General features: G+C 37.5%; 1 protein-coding gene across 1 annotated transcript in view; it reads left to right on the top strand.

The window, feature by feature from the left end:
- LOC308190043 (uncharacterized protein) overlaps nucleotides 1-20,432 on the top strand; it is a 316,509-nt gene that overhangs the window by 154,097 nt on the left and 141,980 nt on the right. The gene's annotated exons all lie outside the window — the stretch shown is intronic.

The following is a 20,432-nucleotide window of genomic DNA, read 5'->3' as shown; positions in this document are numbered from 1 at the left end:
TAAGGAGATGAAAAGTCACAACTGTGCTATGATGTTTTATTAAAATATAAAAATATAGCAAGTTATCAGCACAAACCAATTAAATAATATTTCTTGTCTCCACACAGATTTAGCCTACATGCAGATATATATTTACACTTATATTTTATTTGGAAAAAATAAACAGCTTTTACCCAATATAATCAGGCTTGCTATTCCAGAAGGATTAGCCATCCACTGTTGCTGCAAGCTCAAAAATAAATAAATAACAAAAAATTTCTGTCCCACACATCAGACGTTTTAGAAACCTGCAAAGCAATCACTCAACATATCAATTGAATTTCAGAGTCCACAAAACAACAAACATGTAAGAGTAAATACTTATTAAGACTGATATGTGGGTCATGGAGATGACAACTTCAGGCATTCCTGTGTCCCTTACCTTCACTGGTGCTGGGCCCATCATGCTCACAAAAATCGTTCCTGAATGGATGAATTGTTTAACAGTTCATCAGTGCCCCAGATCTGTTCTGTTTATAAAAAAATGCCTCTAGCTAAATAGGTGTAACGTGTTGTGCGCAACTCAGTCCCATGGATGGCATTTACAATGCAACCTAACCTAATGAAGAATTGTCACTTCAAAACTGGCCTTGTGTTGAGCAGGCATTGGATCAGATGGCCTTCATAGGTTTCATCTAACTTATTTGTTCTGTGATTCATAGAATCATAGAACCATGGAGTGTTTCAGGTTGGAAGGGACCTTAAAGACCATCTAGTTCCAACCCCCCTGCCATGGACAGGGACACCTCCCACCAGACCAATTTGCTCAAAGCCCCATCCAACCATCCAACCTGGCCTTGAATACTTCTAGGGATGGGGCATCCATAACTTCTCTGGGCAACCTGTTCCAGTGCCTTACCACCCTCTGAGTGAAGAATTTCTTATTATATCTGTTTTTTAACAGCAATATTTTCTAAGAATATAAATGTTCTCAGAAATCTTTTGAGTTAACTGACTAATTGTGTGCTCGTTTAAAGGACCTTACTTATGTGACTTCTTTCAGTTTTAAAGGGAGTTAAATATTTTGGTGTTCAGGCAAGGTGAGACCAGTAAAAATGAAACATTTGAAAGAAAAGGTGTAATGCAAGGTTTTTGATCAATATGATTTCACCAAAAGAGAGCATTTTTCCAACATAGTTTCATGTTGATTAACAAACTGATTCTCCTCTGGGAGATCTATACCCTGATGCCTAGCAGAAGTAAATCAATATGGTTCAAATGACTTCTCTGAAATTGTCACTGCAAACCATTTATGAATCTGGTCCATCCTGTCCATTAAAATTAATGGAAGAAAGATGACTCTAAATGACCTAGGATGCTTTTAATTTATATTTTCTTGAATTGTGTCAAAATGATGTTTTTAATGCCATATATCTTTATATGTTGTTTGTGTGTGAGTATTAAATGTGCTGAATGACCTAAATGTAAACTGTGATTAATTATTCCTATATAAGCCCAATCTACTTCCAGTATATTGATTAACATACAATAAAAGACTGTTTCCATCAAGGACTTGGCATCCTCTTGAAAACTGGATTTGGTTAAGGCAACAAGAATGAACATAGTAGAACATAGCTAGGAGAAGCATGAATTTGTTCTAAATGATGGCTCTGATTAGCCTGCAAGAACATTTCAATGCAAAAATACTGTACTTGCGTGTGCATGCAAAAAGTGACTATTGAAACATTTCTAGCACTGTCAAAAGAAGCTAGTTTGTCTGTCCATCTTGTGTGGCCTCAGAGTGATCTCTTAGAGCATTCATTGGCTCTATACATTTAGTGTTATGTTTTCTATGATTAGCTCTAGGTTTGCAGTATTTGCTAATGCTACAGACTTCAGGAAGGTTGTGTTGCTGATATTTCAACTCAGGTAGAATAGAGTGATATATATGGGTTTTGTAGCTACTTGCAATGAGCTTAGTGAGAGGAACTCTAGCTGTAGAAGGATTTGGAGGCAACATCAAGACATCAGTCCATGAGCATATGATGAATTTAAAACCTAGCTGAACTTTAATCTCATAATGAAAAATCCTGCGTGTTTAGAAGTGGGGTGTTCACAACAGCTAATTTAGCCTTGGGGCTTTTTCTTCCTAAGCTGTCCCTGTGCTCTGTAGCAAGAGTGGCTCCAGCAGAGGGTATTTCAAAGGAGTAGCCAGGAGATATTGCAGAAGGAGGTTAGCCCCTGAGGCTGAAGATGGCCTTTGTAAATACCCTCCACTACAACTTTCATATTTTTACTCAAACCTGTGGTACATGAAACTGCATTCATTTTCTTTGGGAGCTGACTAGACATGTCGCACAAGCCAGAAATGTGTACACAATTAACATGTTTGTTTCTGCAGACGGTGCATTATAGTAAAAGATGTGTATCTCATAATTAAGGAACCAAAAAAATGAGCAAATGAAAAGCCAGTCTAGAAGAATGTCATAATATTTGAATGCTGTTATTTTTAAAAATTAAAAATGCAGAAAAATGTTAGGTCTTTTTATTTCTTAGAAAGTATTTTTAATTCAAATGAAGACAATTTGGGGGACTAAATAAGTCAGCTGTCTTCTTGGTAACTATGCATACTCCTTTCTGCTTTGACTGTAGTTTTAGCTGAGAAGGCTGGGAAGCATTTTCTCTGGCATTGATATGTCTGAGTCTGTCAGGAATGGCCTGACACCTATCACTTCTCCATATTTCCAGGCAATTTGGAGCTTTCTCATTTGTGATTTACATCGATTATATCGATATATAGCGATTTACATGTGATTATATCCCAATGCTTTAAGGGTATTTCAGAGATTCTGCATCCCTACATTGCACTGAGACCTGTGTGCAGTAGCTATTTACCTCTCTCAACCATTCAGGAGGTCAATTCCTTGTGAAAGAGGAAATTCCGTTTTCTGGCTCCTGTTCCTAACACTGTGGATTACTTTGTCTTTTCCTACTTGGCTAGAAAACAATCTTTTCTCAGACCATTGCAAGTCACATAGGAGGGAACAGTGGACAGTTGTGGGCTTGTGAAACAGGAGGACTTTGTCCATCCTAGTGGTCACTCTTGGCAAAAGAAGCAGCAGACGAGTTCTGTTAACGGAGGGACCTCTTGAGTGTGGCAGTCAGGGGACATCTTTAATGAACCAATAACATACCACATGCTCCTAGCAAGAAATACAAAACATAAGGTCATGTTAAAGTTGCTTTTACATATCAGGTGATTCTCAAACTTGATATATGAGATAACTTGTCATATATCACATGATTTTAAAACTCTATAATTAACAATAACGTTATTTTTAGCTATTTTTTTTTATGGATGAGCAAGGGCTTGTTCATAACTCTTACCAAATTAATTTAATTAGACATAGAATCATAGAATCATTTAGGTTAGAAAAGGCCTAAACGATCATGAAGTCCAACCATCCACCTAACACTACAAGTCCACTGCTAAACAATGTGCAACATCCACACATCTCAAATACCTCCAGAGATGATGACTTCACCACCTCTCTGGGCAGCCCGTTCAAATACCTATGCACCCTTTAAATAAAGAAATTCTTCCTGATATACAGTCTAAACCTTCCCTGGCACAAATTGAGGCCATTGCCTCGCGTCCTATCATTTGTCACCTAAGAAAAGGGACCAACACCCACTTTGTTGCAACTTCCTTTCAGGTAGTTGAGAGTGATGAGGTCTCCCCTCAGCCTCTTCTCCAGACTAAACAACCTGAATTCCCACAGCCAGTCTTTATAAGTCTTGTTTTCTAGTCCCTTCACCAGCTTCGTTGCTCTCCTCAACACATGCTCAAGCAACTCAATGTCCTTCTCGTAGTGAGGGAACCAAAACTGAACACAGTACTCAAGAAGTGGTCTCACCAGTGCTGATTGCAGAGGGACAATCACTTCTCAAGTATTTTTGGCCACATTATATGATGGTACGCAGCTGTTTACCTTGAGTATGGTTTTTAATTTTGAGCACACGTGAACACTGGCCTTACTTTGAATACATGTACTCTTTTCCATCCTCTTGTATTGTCATTTTGGAGCCATCTGGCTACATGTTCTTTTTCACATCCATCAGCTAAATTAGAGATTCCAATGTAAAATGAAGCACTCAGGAGCATTCTTTGGATTTGTGTCACGTTCTTGGGGCAACTTGGATCTGCAAAACAAAAGAATCTCCATTCCTGATATTTTCCTCAGTTACAGAGCATACATGAAATCTCCAGTGAAATCAGTCCTATTGCACTGATATAATGATGGACAGTGTTTTCCACCAGTTATTTTCATACAAAAGAGAGTTTAACCAGCTATTTTTGTATGTGACAGCCTTGCAAATGCTCTTCATACTTATTTAGCAAGATGTTGACAATTCTAGAGACAAGAAAATCTCTCAGAACACAAACAGAATGTGAAATCTGACATCTTTAAAAATTCAGACTTTAAGGTTGAGAAATATCAGTGGATTTTCTCCCATTTATTTTATAGCATTTTTAATTCTGTGTTTACACTAGTATAGAAATGCTTATGAAAAGGAAAGCAGAGCATCTATAACTAGTTCTATCATATATACATATCAAAAAGGGATATCATACACATATTTTGGCTATCCCAGTTAGATCCCGGATAACATTAGTATGATATAAAAGTTTTGCCATATTTCAGAAAGCAGTTGTATGGTGTATTTTTAAAAGCCACCTCCATTGTAAGGATACTGATTTCATAATGTTACAGTACAATTCAGTAGAGCTGTGAGTACTTGTCAAAGGAATTATGCATCTCTAAATATGACAAGTATATTATGTATTTTAGAGAAGTGAGAGTCTACACTAAAATCCGTATGTATATGAGATAAATATGTGAAAGCATATGAAATATTCAGTCCAGAAGTTACATTAAAATAATAAAAGTAATAGGAAAATTTTATTTGTGATACAAACTAATTTGGAGTTATTCTATTGTGCCTATAACTTTTTTTTTTTTTTCCAAATACGTTACAGCTTAACTTCTGTAAGCAAACACTGAAGCATTTGCAATTTTAGGGAAGTATTTTGCAGGAGTTCAGACTGCAGCTTGCTTAACTAATGTTGATCAGCTTTTCTTTTTTTTTTTTTTTTCCTTCACTGGGAAACTAAGCTAGAGGAAAACTAAAAGGTATTGTCCAAATAAATAACATACTATTTTATATATTATTACTATTAAATATAATTTAAATTAATAAAACCTAAAAATATTAAGCATTTCACACTTAACTCTTTCAATGGTAGGAGAAAAGAAAAGCAGGAACTAAAATGCAATAGAAAATGTTTCTTGCATGTCTCGTTTCGTGAAAAGAAATCAATAGAAATGAAGACCAATATCTTTTTTTTTTTTAATTTCTTTAAATATTTTTAACAAAACTTAACTGTATTTCTTCCTGATCAACTGCATGTGTAATGTAACAGTCACAGCTAACATAACAGAAATGTTAGGTGACATCTTGACCACAGTGAAGTCAATGGGGTAAATGTCCAAAATTTCCTTCACAAGTTGAAACTGTTGTTCTAACCCCTCTAAAAGCTCTTTCAGATTGACTTTTTCCATGACTAGTGAGTCTGTTTTGAATTTTTATAATACATTAGAGGGGCTACTTCTGTTATGACAGTGTGAGAAAAGTATGCTGCTGTTGATGTGAGTTAAAAATAAGTATTCAAATAAGTAAAAAATGTGACTGATGCCAAATTCAAGCTTGGCTTGTTCCATTGTCCTCACAGAAGGAATTAAAGTAGCTCAAGCTGAAATGGAGTCGTTCTATATGGAATGTGCTAATAATTGAATATTACATGAAGGTTCAGGTGTCTTGCCAAAGGCTGCACAGAAATCTGTACGAGAGAGAGGAAATTAGCCTAACCGCTGAGCTCTTAAGCTCTTCACTGGTCTTATGGAACACTTTGTCTTGATTTCAGGTTTTTCATGCAAAGATTCTATATCGAGGAAGAAATTAGCTCAGTTTCATCATGATGTTAACATGTCCCTATAGAATCTCCTACTAGTCTCAAGCATGAATTAAGTTATACAAATATTAATAAATCAAACTGAATAGAAATGCTTTATATGTTTTATTTCAGTGAGTTCTGGGAATGCAAAGTAGCTTCAATGGAGTTATAGAAGGGAGGACCATGGCCCATTACCTCTTGGAATTTCCTGATTTGAGGGGTTGATTGAGCAACCTAAATGCTGCATTTGAGGTTAGACTCTGCATTTGACTGTGCATACATCTTATACATTTTCACATATTTTATGTGAAAAATATTATATATTTTACTCACACATTATATATATTGCATGGCACATTTTCATTTCTGTTATAGTTGGAAGGCATGATTTGTTCAGCAGGGGAAAGTTCATAGAGTAGAGTGTGCATGCCGTTTGCCAAAGTATATTCAACACTGAAATTCTCAGCAATGCTGTCTGGTTTTCCATCATATAAAAGAAAAAAAAATGTCCTGGTGAATCACGAGTTATAAACTTTAGCTCTGATACTATTGGATATGTGTTGTTGGCCTCCTAGCTAATTGTGGAATTAGACAGAAGACAATGGGGAATGTGTAACCCACCGAATAGCATGTGTTAGATATCTTCCTCTGACAGTACAGAGTTGAGTATGGCTTCTACCTCAGAACCTTGCCAGTCCCATAGATGTATACGTGCCTGCCTACAGTTCTGGTGGCCTCAGGTTAAATTTAAGTTAGAGAACCATCATATTTGTGAATGTGTGGGCACATTCACTGCATTGGGCTGGAGTCAGGTCTTTGAAATTTTGTGTTGGGGTAGAATTAGGTGCAAATAGTCCTTAGAAGGTTGACAGCTCATGAAGAGGACCATGAAGTATTCCAAGCACACCCTCTCTTGAGGGGAGTGAGACTTCAATGCCCAAGCAGAAATCATAGTTCAGCTTTCAGCCGTCTTCTAGCTGTTCCATCCTCCTGTACCAGCACTGAGTAGTTTTCTGACAGCTAGGAGTTAATGTTAGCCTTGGAGCCCCTGGCCTCAACTTTTCTTTCAAACTTCTCTTATGTTTATTCATCTGATTAAATATATTAATGTGCTATTTTTTAGTGACTTGGGAAGTCTATTATTATTATTATTTTTAAATGCAGCAGGTTTATCACCTTGACTCTGCTGAGGAGAACTGTTTTAAAATTTTGTTTACCTTTCCTATTAGTTTTTTTTTTCTTTATTTTTGTCTATGTACTGAGAAGGATTGAATAGAAAAGCATCCAATTTACTGTAACAGATTAAGCTACTGATTTACAAGTCTTTTCTCTAGCCTCCCTAACAACCATTACAGAAGAAGATGCCACCTTTCTCTCCATGCCCTCTCTGCATCTGGAAAGTGCTTTATTAGCAGCAAAGTATTGGTGAGCTGTTTAACTTACAATGAGGAGATCTAACTCCTTTTAATTTTGTATAATCTAAAAAAGCAAAAAACAAAGAAAGCAAACCTTTCAGCATGTCAGGTCAGGGAACAAAAGACATCCTCACTGGCATGGAATGAAAGGGCTACAGAGGAAGAAATTAACTACTGGACATATGTGATTTTGCCAACTTCACACAAAAAATAAATCAACAGCAGTGCCTTGGTAATTCTGCATCCAGTCAGGGTGGAGCAGAAAGGAAAAGAGCTTTTAAAGAAGGCTGAGGACATGGCCCATAAATTAAGACATTCCTTAGCAGCTTTAAGCAAACTAGCCCAGGGCCCAGTAGCACTTTGGTCATAGCAGTTGCGAGCTCTATTTGGGCTACTTATTGAATATTTACTTTATTTCTTAGGGCTTCTATTTCATAGGCTTTTGTTGTCCATGCTGAGCTCTGTGCTACTTGGCCAAATGAACTAACTAGCTTTAAGATAACTACATGACCTGTGGTATAAATATCCCTCAGTAGCATGAAGGAGGGACTTTTCTCATATTGTTCACATAAAAAGGCATCTGCTCCTTATTTTGTATAACAAGTGGCAGACATATAGTCACCTGCTTCAGGAGGTGCCCCAGTTGCAATGAATTAACAGTTGTGAGAGAGCAGAGCTAGTCTCAGTGTTGCTAAAGAATAATGTAATTTTTTGGGCAATGTGATACTAATACTCCTTGGGAAAGATGGTTTGAGGATTTTTGTATTTCACCAAAATGAAGATTTTTTCCCTGACTTCCAGTTCAAAAAGCAGAATCTTCTGGCATCCTCAGGTGTATGTCTCTAAGCAACTGAGCAAGCATGTGCTCCAGCAGGCTGGGGAAGTGTGGAGAGAAGGAACCTTTAGGGAAGAATTTAGAACTGTTACTTTGCCACTGCCTGTCTCTGATTTCTATAAATGCTGGCATAATTAGGTGGTTAGGAGAGGGTATTTCATTGTAATGTACTCCACAAAACTGTCTTTAATGAGAAGAAGAAGAAGAAGAAAAAAAAAGCTTAAAAAAAAAGCTCTACCATTTTTTTTTTTTTTTGCAAAGAAAATTCTTCAAGGAAGAACCATATTCTACCCTGGGAAAATTACTTAGGGAAGGATGCAGCAAAATGTGTTTTGCTCACAGCAAAATTTGTAAACCTGCAGTGGATAAGAATAACATATTTCTGTGCTATTTGAAATTGGCAAAAAGCCAGGTTTTCCTGCCTCACTTTATTTTAACCTTTTTGCAGTTGTATAAAATACTGCTATATTTATCTTGGGAGAGATACACTACTGGCATGAAGTTTCATGAAAGTGTATAAGACTACAGAATAAAGCACATGATGGACCTGATTTTTCTTGCACTAATTTATTTTACTGAGCTAAGCTAAATTCCACATATTTACTCCAGGTTCAGAGAGTGGATATTAAAGCAGGAGGATTTAGCATGGCTGGAATGTGATGTCATGAGAGACTTTTTGACTTCATTAATTACTTTGAAAGTGCTAAAAAAAAAAGTGCCGCAAGGATTCCAAACAAAGGCAAAATATGTAGTTACATATAACCTTGCCTGAAGTTCTTTTTTAGGGAAGAAAGTTCTCAAATGAAATTAATTAGGAAACTGCCATATCTTAAAAATCAAAGTTAGATTCCTTAGTTGAAGAATTAAAGAATTAATGCAATTAATTTCTCCTTGCCAACATTAAAGAAGGAATGAAAATGAAGATTGGAAGTGTTCCATGGAAAAAGGGGATGGAATGTATGAATGCTTAAGTTTTTTTTTTTTTGTTCTTTCTCCTCTAATGTTCTAAAAAAAAAGTAAATAATTCTCCATTAGTTCTTTTTAAATGGTGAAGGTTAAAGGAAGTCAATGTATCAAATACACATTAACATGTATTTTGGTTATGAATTTACTTCACAATTGTGTTTAAGCAATTTGGATTTCACTGAAGGGGAAGTAGAGCTGAGTAGCATATTTCTAATATTGGAGCTCCAAAGTGATTTTAAGGAACTCTGTAGTTGTGCAGTGCCACCTGTTTGGGCTATTAGGTAATCCGATTACCTTGCATTTAATATCAAAGAGATATGAAATGTAAAGCCTGATAAAATTACTCTGAAAATTTGCCAACTAGTATTTACGTTTCAGCTAGCTTCTACCTGGCTAGGAGGCTAAGGCGGTGTGCTCAGTATTGGTGGGGCTGGAAGGGAGCAGAGCTAAAGCTGTGTCACACAGTGATGGAACCTGGAGCAGGACAATATGTGCCAATGCAGTATTGCATGGTGAGATTTGGCACATGGACTGTGCATATAGCATGTGTTCAGTACATGTAACGTGGCTGTAGTGTGTGGGATATATTGCACGGACTGACTGCTTATGTACAGTTCACTGATTTTTGTTATTGAATCCTCCTCTCAAAAAGTTAAACATGGTGAACAGTGAACACAAATGTCTACAAAACTTTTGTTTAAACCTCCAGCATCACAGCATTTTGAAAGTTGCAACTTATAAACACGGCAATTTCAGAGCAGATCATCATTTGGAATAACAACATTTCTGACTGCTGGTTTTACACTGTATGCTCATGGCAGTCTATAATGCTGACATGAGTTTAGGAACATCAGCAACTAACCTAAAAAATTTTATTTAATAAATTAATACTTTGAGAAAAAAATGTTTTAAATTTTGTGTTGAAAATCTGATCTTTCTTTAGCAATCTCAAACCAGGTTGAGAAATTACATGGTTTTTGCTGTCCCATCATCTTTTCTTCTGCACATATCTGGGGTTAGACTGGAAAGTTGTGCTGTGTGGTTGTCTCAGAGATCAGGGGTGTAGAGTTCATGATTCAGATACTTTACACAGTCAAGTGAAGATGATAAAGCTAAACACCAAGAACTATATTCTCAACTCTCTAGTCAAAATTTATTTATCAACTCCTTCATTTTGCAGTACCTAATAAGAAACAGTTTGGACAGACCTTCATTCAGCTTGGATTTTGAAGATTTGGCTGAATTACTTTAAGACTTATTCTGAGATTTTTATTTATGTATTTATTTTTAATATGGGGCAACCAATTGCCCAACATCTTCAACCAGGCTTCTAAGCATAAGGAATCATTAACCAATGAACTGTACAGCTAAGCATTGCCTTGCTTTGCCAGTGAGATCTTTACCCAGGAAACCAGCAGTTGCAGAAATAATAATTCCTAGCTAACAATAATAATAATATGTTACAGTATGCTAGTTAGCTACCAAGTGTAAAAATTCATAACTAGGTATATGTTTATTGTACCAAGTCTGGCTTTGATAGGTATGATCCAAGACTGAGGATCTTGGTCAGAGGCATTAGCTGAGCAAAATCCAGGCCTTAGTTGCAAACCATGTGTGCTTCATGCTGCAAGGACTGGCAGAGATTTCAGCATGCCTGCTGGTTGAAAGAGCTGAGGTACTGGATTATCTGCCCTGCTAACATTTTAGCAAATAAGGCCTTGATTCCTACTTAGAACACTTAGATTTTATAAATTCAATAGTTACTTATTTTAGTACAAATCTCAGGCTAATATACCTTGTTGTAAATGTGAGGTATGGCACAAGCAGCTTTGTGTGAAAGAGAAGGTGTAAGTTTAAAGCAACCGCCCCTATTTCTCCAGAAAGCTTCATTTATTCTTGTTTGACAGGATCATGAGGTCCTTAAATCAAGAGTTTCAATTGCTTTATATTTCTGGTGACTTTCTGAAACATCCAGCTTTGCCTAGACAATTTCTGCACACAAACATGCTTTCCAATACAGGAGCATATGTTAAACTAAAAATATTAAATGGTAGAAAAATAATTCAACATCGTTCCAAATAATTTCTTTTCCTATGCTGGCTGCAGGGTCATCCATGTGTATGAATTCAGTTTTGAAAAGCTAACACATGAAAGTGAAGATTAAGCATCAGTTCACCAGTAGTAATACTGTCTGTGTTTTGTGGTCTAGAAAGGAAAGAGCCAACAAGGACTGTAGGTAGCATCTCTGCTCAATATTCTGAATAGAAAAATCCCCTTATTACATTCAAGTTTTGTGTCCCCTGCAAGAGATGCCAAAGGGAGTCCTTTTGTTTGGCAGATGGTGTATTATGAGTGTCCAGAGGCTGTATCAGGGAAAAAAAGAGGATTTATCGTACTTTACAGACTGATCAGGCAGTGGAATTACACAGACCAGCCATGCTCAAACCAAAGATGCTTTCACCCTCCAGCTGCTTTTGAACACAAAACATTTGTGTAGGTATTTTTGAATCAAATGGCTGGAGTCATTTTGTAATGTGAAAAGGGTATAAATAGCAGCTGCAATTTTATGAACATTATTTGTAGTTTAGAGAACAGACACCCCTGTTTTTTGATCCCCTAATTAGGCAGAATTTGAAAAAGTTGTGTGTAATTTGTAGTTCAGTTAAAAATCCCAATGTGCTTATTTCAGAATGACATTAAAAAGCTTGTAAATCCCCATCAGAGCTTTTTGCTCCTAAATTAATCCCCAGTGGCAACTGAGGAAGTGAGATAGATCATAGAAGTTCACAGGACAGAACCTAATGACTGCTTTACTCTACTGAGGTAAATCTTCAGGTGGAGGGAAGCATGTGTGAGCTCTGGGTTCCTGTTCCCTGTCAGTCCAAATAAGAACAGGAGACTGATCATGTGCCAGGGAGAAAGGCATTGCCTACAGGAAAATATTGGACTATCAGTCTTATGAGGAATACACTGAGGCTGAGTATATGATTATAGTCTTCCAGTCTTTAGACAAAATGGAAGAAAATAATATTTTTGCCATGTCTATGGTGGCTAAGCAAGAAGGAAAGTTTATCAGGAAAGGTTCAAGTTAGATATTGAGACTTTTTTTTTTTGGTAAAATAGGTATAGTGCTTATATATACTTCCTGGAAGAAAGCTTGATTCTCTATAGTTGGAGATCTTCAAAAACAGTTTAGACAAATAGGAACATCCTAGAGCAGAAGGAATGACTCAATGACCAGGAATTCACCTTAATCTATTTTTAGTGATTCTTAAAATATAAATTAAAACAATATAGATGATCTTTTAAATTTGGACCTGGAAGAAACCTGACAGAATAGGTCATGAAAGCTGTTAATCTAGTGTAAAGTGACTAAAAGTATATTATTAAGCAAAAGGATATGAAGGATGAAGAATATATATATATAAGTTAAGTTTAAGCATAAATGGTCATTTTTTAGAATGGCATGGGATTACTGGTTGAATCTTACAGGATTTGTTTCATAACGTGCCATCTAAGATACTCCTAAGTAATGTAGAAAAAGGGAAGAAGTGGGACTTGACAAAGACTGACAATGGTACAAAATGGTTCAGTCACAAAAAAAAAATAAAAAATGGAGTCTAAAGAGCTGCACAATGATCCCAAAATACTGAAAGACTAGGCAGATAAAATTCATATTGACAAATGCAAAGTAATGCACATGGGGAATATACCATCTAATTATATACACAGAATAGTGGGCTTTAAATTAGGCTCAGGAAGTCCCTAAACTGCTGACTGCCAGAAAGTGGGAGATTTACAGGGGAATATCACTGTATGCATGCCCTATATTTTATATGTTCTCCCTAAACATCTGCAACTGGCCACTGTCAGAAAGACAGGAAACTGAGCTAGATGGACCTTTTGTCTGACTCACTGCAGCTGTTCTTATATTCTGGGGAATGCAAGAGAAAGAAAGATTTTTTTTTTTTAATTATTTTTTTGTTAGCTGTTGAGATTGTAGCTAAAATCACATGGAATTTCATTAGACAAAGGGGAAAGTACTTCTTTAGCCCAAGGGCTTTCTCTGCTGAATTTCAAAGGTCTGCAGCAAAGGCTTCCATTGCAAAGCTATCTCAGGGAAAGGTCATAATCTTTCATAATTGAAAAGCAACCTAAATATTAGGGTTGCTTCTATTATTTAATGCTGTTGATCATACTTTAGACATTGCTTCTCATAATAGCTAAGATTGATTTTTTTCCTAAGAATGGCGAACCTGTATTGACTGACCAGATGAAACAATCTGTTGTGAGAGCCGAATTGGTCTGCACTGTTATCTTGGTGCATAGAAGAAGCAGGGAACCATAGCTCTTCTCTGAGACAAGCTGAGGAACAATTTCTGTTAATTTCTGTTCTGGAAGCTGAGGGAAACATAGCTGAGAAGCAGGAAGGAAAAAAAAATCACAGCCTTATTTTATAGATTTTGTAAAGGAATAGAAATGCTTCAAAGGTCAAAGCCATCAATACTAACTATGTCTCTTAACTATGATACAGAGGACCCAGAGTTTTGGGAAAGCAGCTAGAGTCACAGTACAGCTCCCAAACCTTCTGGGCTCTTTTTCTTAATACTGTGGACTTGAAATATTGCAAACCTCTTGATCTTAAGCACAACGCCTGTTGGATTCTCTGCATTTCTAGGCACTTAGCAGTACTCTGCTCTATATGACATAGTAGATAACAGCTGGGTAATGCATAGTCTGCCTTTGAGGTTCTCAATCACCTCTCTTTACTGAGCTCCATTTAGTTAGGCAGAACAATAAAACTTCAAGATTGCAACAAACTTTCTGATAATTTGTTGTGAAACCCATCATATTCTGAATGGTGATTGCACTTTTTTTTTTTGTGAAATTGAATAGCCATCTTTCAGAACAATCTAAACTGTAAAAATTGTACAAGTAACACTAGCTCAGTACTAGGCTTTTCCTTCTGTAAATCCAGTAAAAATATGTGACTGGTGTGGTATTGTTCTGTATATTTGCAGTGTGGTCCAAAAGGCTGAGGCATTAATTCTGTCAGTTGCATTTTTTTTTAATTATTGTTATTATTATTTATTTTTCCCCCTAGAAACTTGTTGTTTTGCAAGAAAACTCAATTAGCAGAGTATAATTTTGGGCAAGGCATGTATTTCTTCCTTGGTTGGTCTTACTGATGGCAACATCAGATAAAAGGATTAGCAGGAACTGTGCCATAGCAATGCAGATCTCATTTACCTGGAGAACGCCTTCTACTGTCTTGACAGCTGTGTAACACTGTCAGCCAGGGGCGAAGAATCCTAACTCATGCTCTAATTTTGTTGAAACCTGAACACATGGGAGAATACAGCTATTACCTCTAGCCAAACAGAAATGAGTCAACATGTTGATTGCTTGAACGAATAAGCACCTTTTAAAGAAAGAGTGTTAACATAAGACTCCAATTATCTTTCCCACTGCTGCCTGTTAAAAGCCCCAAACTCCCCTTCTCACAGGAGTGTTTCCTTCTCTGGGTGCACGTGGATTACTCAAGAGCTGTGTGTGCTTGCAAGGGAGCTGTATAATCTACGTACCTTCTTCTTATATTCTGAAATGTTTAATAATCTGTGCAACATGAACAGTAAATACAAAGGTGGGCTCACCACACAGTCTCTCAACCCCTGAGGAATGCCAGGCTGGGAATGAGACATTGGCTAGCTGTCTGTGCGTATGCTCAACCCTAAATTTCTCTGCTTGACTGCCATTTTGAAAGCCCACGGCACTGGTTTCTGTGACATTTGTCTCCTACTTACTGGGAAAGAACCAGGGACTTCATTCGTACAGTGTTAGTAACTTGGGTTGTATTTGAATCAGCTGTCACAAGAAAATGGAGTTAAGCTGCATAAATGTATGCGTGCACAGAAGGAAGGGTTTCTTTCTCTGCTGTAAGAAAATCATAAAAATTTAAAAGAATCTTTGGAGGTGTCTTGACTGTGCTGGTGGCACATGCTTGGCATATGAAATGCTGGACACTTAATGCCAGTACAAGTTCCTAATTACAATCTCCTTATCATAAACAATTACCATTAAACGCAGTGCACGGTGGAAGGGGGAGGAGGAGGAAACCCAGGTAGGATTGTTTGGAGCGGCATGAATCTGTGTTTGCCTCAGGCTCAGTTAGCTGTCAAGAAAACCCCTGGAGCACCCAGAATTCACAGGCTTTGCAACTGATCATAATCAATAAAGGCAACAAGCCCAAGCTGGGAAAAGTGGGCAAACACGTGTTGTCCTCTTGACCATTGCAGGATTATACTGTGTGCTGCTGAGTAATGTGAAGAGATATGGGGGTCAGAAACACACACTGGCTTTAGGCATCTGTAAGTGGTGTATGGAGCTCTGATCAAAGTGAGGTGATCACTGTGTGAGGCTGATATCTGTTCTTCCATGGGCGATAAGGATGTTTTGTTATTTGCGTTCTTTGGGCTCCCGTGTTTCTTTTTGTGGGGGTGCAGGATGCTCCCTAAGGGAGGGATAAGGCACAAGAAGTCAGGCTGCTGCTTGATGAATATCAGCTAGCAGCGTGGATTGGCAGTACTCAGTAGCTTCTGGTGAGAGAGAGCATTGCAGAAAAAGCAATGGCTCATCTTCATGAGCACAAAACTGCAGTAAATCCAGGTCTGTTTTTAAGGTAACTTTCAAGTAGACTTATAATGATGCTGTACTTGGTCAGTTTATCTAACAAGGTGAGTTAGATTCTGCTATCCTTTGCTATCTATTGTATCTTGTTCAGTGTGTTACCTTAATGAAGTCTGGGGAGTAATCACAGGAAAAAATCTGATTACCATTGTTAAATGTGTCAGAACAAGACATTTGTGAGTATGGTATTAAATATTGTAAAGGAATACAACCTTCACAATGTGACTCTGACCCGAGGTTTTAAGATTCATCATGAAGTTAATGTGGCTTAACAAACTCTAATACATCAGTGAGGGTACTGCAGCATTCTGCATAGTCAAAACTTAAACATATAAGAGGTGATTTGGTTTAGCATAACATGTTGATACAGATAGAAAACTTTATTATTATTATTATTATTAATTATTATTATTATTTTCTGTTTTAAGAACATGTATATGGCCAGTCATCACAGAGCATGTGTTATAACTTGGTCGTGTATCCAAGACCTGCATGTCAGAATCACAGTATGAATACTTTCCTTGATACTAATGTCCTTTGTGGCCTTGCTGCTTGAATACCTTGTGTCTGCACTTACATGTTAGTGATAGAGGAGAATTGTAAGGAACCACGGTAGTATTGCAAGTTTGGAATGACAGGTAGAGGGGACAACCTCCCCCTGTGCTGATAACTGGTGCTTTGTAATGCTGGAGAAAGGGTGGATCAGTACTTGGTACTGTGGATGTCTGACAGTCATTGGAAGCAATATTTAAGATGGTTATTTCTGTGTGTGTTAGAAGGTGCTGGATTCCTTAAGACAGTAAATATTTGGATGTCTTGGTGGGTAATCATGATAGCTCTGCTTTTAATAAATTACTTGTCCCTATGGCTATGAGATTACACATTACATTATGAAATTCTACACTTTTGTATTCTTATGCAGACAGGTCACACTCTGCTGCTCTATATTAGTCTGGTTTTTAGGGGACTGGCATTTAAGGAAGGACAGGATTCTGACACCAGCTGAACAAATCCTGCAAACCCAAATTTCTGCATACTTAACTGGCTGAGCTTATGTTTATATCACATATTCCTGTTCATCACGCTGCAGAGTTTATGCTTGCTTACCAGTTCTGCCTCTCACCACCTGGAGAGGGTTGGCCTGCAGCCAAAACATTTTCTACGACAGTGTCCATCCTCACAAAGACTGGTGGTATTACAACCTTGTTTTTGTGGAAAGTTTGCTTAAAATCAGTTCCTTAGACAAGATAAGCATGCAAAAACATGGATTTAGGTGGAGTTTTGTTCTCACGGATTTTTATACAAAATGAGTGGTATTAGAAACTGCAAGGAAGGGCAAGGAAAGACCAGTAAAATACGGAGAGGATCCTTGCCAGTTCTGTCATTTAACACTTGATGGTTGTGATCTTGTCTGGTTTAACTGAACAGCGATTTACTCAGGCAGTTTTCTTGGCTCTCTGAGAAGAGAACTTGCAAAAAATCAGTGTTGCAAAATTTGATCCTATGTAGATAATGATTACAGACACATACATGGTTTTCAACATCCAGTATTTCTCATAAGAATATTACACAGCATTTGTCCATCTTTACTCCTGCTTGAAGATAATAGCCAGTCTTTTTTCTGGTAGAGACCTGGGAAGGAAGAGATTTATTGTTCTATCTAGTTTTCTGAAATAGTTATGAACTATTGGAATGGTGGTCACCTGCCTTCTGGTTGTTTCTGCAGGGTTCTCTAATGGTTGGGTCCCATAGAGACATCAATTACTTCCTTAACCTGTGACAAATGCTTTTAGTCCTGTAATCAAAAGCATTTGCTGTGGATTTCAGATCTGTAGCCTGAGCTGTGATATATTTTCTTTACTCTTTCTCATGATAAAGTTGTATCTTAAATTTAGGAAGACAATGAGAAGAGTTGAAATTAATGTTCTTTTGAAAGATTGGCTTGTATCAAGAATAGTATAGAGGGCAGGACCAGGGAGTTGATCATCCTTCTGTATTCACCTCTGCTCTGGTGAGGCTGCACCTCAAGTACTGTGTTCAGTTTTGGGCCCCTCATTACAAGAAGGACATCGAGGCCCTGGAGCGTGTCCAGAGAAAGTCTATGAAGCTGGTGAAGGGTCTGGAACACAAGTCCTGTGAGGAGCAGCTGAGGGAACTGGAGGTGTTTAGTCTGGAGAAGAGGAGGCTCAGGGGAGACCTTATTGCTCTGACTATCTGAAAGAAAGGTGTGGGATGCTGGGGGTTGGCCTCTTCTCACAGGTAACTAGTGATAGGACTAGAGGCAATGGCCTCAAGTTGCGCCAGGGAAGGTTCAGGTTGGAAATCAGGAGAAATTCCTTCTCAGAAAGAGTGGTTACAGATTGGAACGGGTTGCCCAGTGAGGTGGTGGATTCACCATCCCTGGGGGTGTTTAAGGAAAGGTTGGAAGTGATGCTTAGGGACACGGTTTAGTGTGTGATAGTGGTGGTAGGAGGATGGTTGGAACAGATGATCTCAGAGGTCTTTTCCAACCTTAATGATTCTATGATTTTATTCGGGATTTATAAGAACAAAATGGCTACTGCAAAAAGCTTTTTACTTAGTATACTAGAAAAGCAAGAGAAAATAAAAAGTACAACCTGAGTGAGTCTGTGGTCAAAACAATTCAATTTTGTGAAATTTTTAAAAGTCTAAGATTTTGTTTATGTTCATTGTGAAATGAGAACAAGCTTTTGCAAGTTCGTCTCATACAGCTGTGAAATAATTTCAGTCCTTCCTCTCAGTACTGCAGTGGCCAAGGTGCTCCTTTTTTAGGGTCACCCCAAGCTGAAGCCTCCGGTGTCTGCTTGGGCATCGCGTCTTGTGCTGGCCGGTTCTGGGGTCTCTCTCCTCTAAAGTCTCCTGAATCTGAGAGTCCTCACTGATAAATGATTAATGCTAACCAACATGTTTTCTTTGAGGCTTTCTTTTGAATAGTTATCTTATTCAGGTAAAAAAGAAAGCAGTGTGGGGAGGGGTGGATATGCAAAGAGGTGAAAGGGGGAAACAAAAACAGATAAAAAAACTCAAACATTTCTCCCCCCTTCTCCTGTTGGAATCTAGCATGAACTCCTTCTGGACTTGCTTCTACTTTATGCTGATGTCCTAGCTAGAGTCTTAGTAGCCTTTTACTCAGAGAAGTTGATTTAAATGGCAACAAAATACAAACTTTAACCTACATCTTGTTTTCTCTTAGTTTCTCCAGGGCTTTTTCCTCAGCATGACCCATATTACATCCCTTTATTTTTGCCTCAGTGTTGCCATCTTACTGATAAACTCAGATGGAGCTAATAGTAACACAAGCTGTAGGAAATAATTTCCTATCCATTTTTAAGCTCTTGGTTTATTGGTAGACTAGATGACCTTAATCTGAGCCTGTAATTACTCAGTGTCAGGGAGTCTGAGAGAGTGCTGTTTTTTTCATTCACAGTTGAGTAAAATAAGCTACTGCATGGTGTTGCAACCTATGCCAGTTGGTGGATGTTAGAGGCTGTATAGGAACAGTTCCCTGTGAAGGACACCCTTGTTAGATTTGATACATGACTTTGCAGCTTTCTTTTTTTTTTTTTGGCAGAGGTTGTATTTGTTGTCTGCTAGTAACATGCTGAGATATAACAGGGTAATAAAGAGTGAATATTTCACTGAAGATTTCCTTAAACTTTTTCAATATTCCCACAGAATTGACAAAAATTCTGACTTCAATCTTATAACTAAAAATAAATCCTTATGTTTTATCTACACTATAATTCGCTTGAAAAGGCAAAAGTTAATTAGAAAACAATTAATTTCCTTGGATTTCTTTTGATTTTTTTTTTTTGGATGTGTCCTAGTAGTAATGAGCTTTGAAAACTCTTGACTAGCTATAAACGAACTTAAAATTTGGCAGTTTCATGATTATCTTCTCTCTTAGATAAAAATATGCTGAGGACTTCTTCATTTAGAGACCAGGATCACCAATGGAAGATTTAAACCTCTTGACATACAAAACCCATTGTCTACTTGGATTTTTTCCCCAATCGAAGTCTTTTACAATAGTTCTGGAGCAGTAAAACCAGCTGGGATTGTTTGAAATGAATAACTACTTCAGAAGTTAGCCAAGTTCAAGGGTTTTCTTATCTACGTTAGTGCCCCAGCCACAATTTCACATAATTCTGTTACTTCATAAAGCTGACATCTCAAAACATTTTTCTGACCACTGTAAGACAGCTTTTCAAGTTCACACATGAACCCCCCTCAAGTGCAATACACATTAAAGTACTTTTCAGCTGATTTAGTTTTAGTGTGGAAGGAATGTTGCTTTTCCACCACAGTGGGATTTACCTTACTATTAATTTTTGTTTTCTGCTAGGACCTTTTCTCAGGCAAAAGTCCTACAGGAAGTAGAATCAAAGATTTCCTTAAGTAAGGAACACTAAACTAGGAAAATATGGGAAGGAAGAATTACCACAACGTGCCCAGGAGAATCATGAATTAGCAATTGCAAAACATGACAGCTCACTCTGCAAGGAGTTTGTCT

Source organism: Anser brachyrhynchus (genome assembly GCF_964034855.1).
Source record: "Anser brachyrhynchus genome assembly, chromosome: 2".
In the NCBI taxonomy this organism is placed as follows: domain Eukaryota; kingdom Metazoa; phylum Chordata; class Aves; order Anseriformes; family Anatidae; genus Anser; species Anser brachyrhynchus.
Note: the sequence above shows the minus strand (reverse complement) of the source record. Positions and strands in the feature narration are given on the sequence as shown.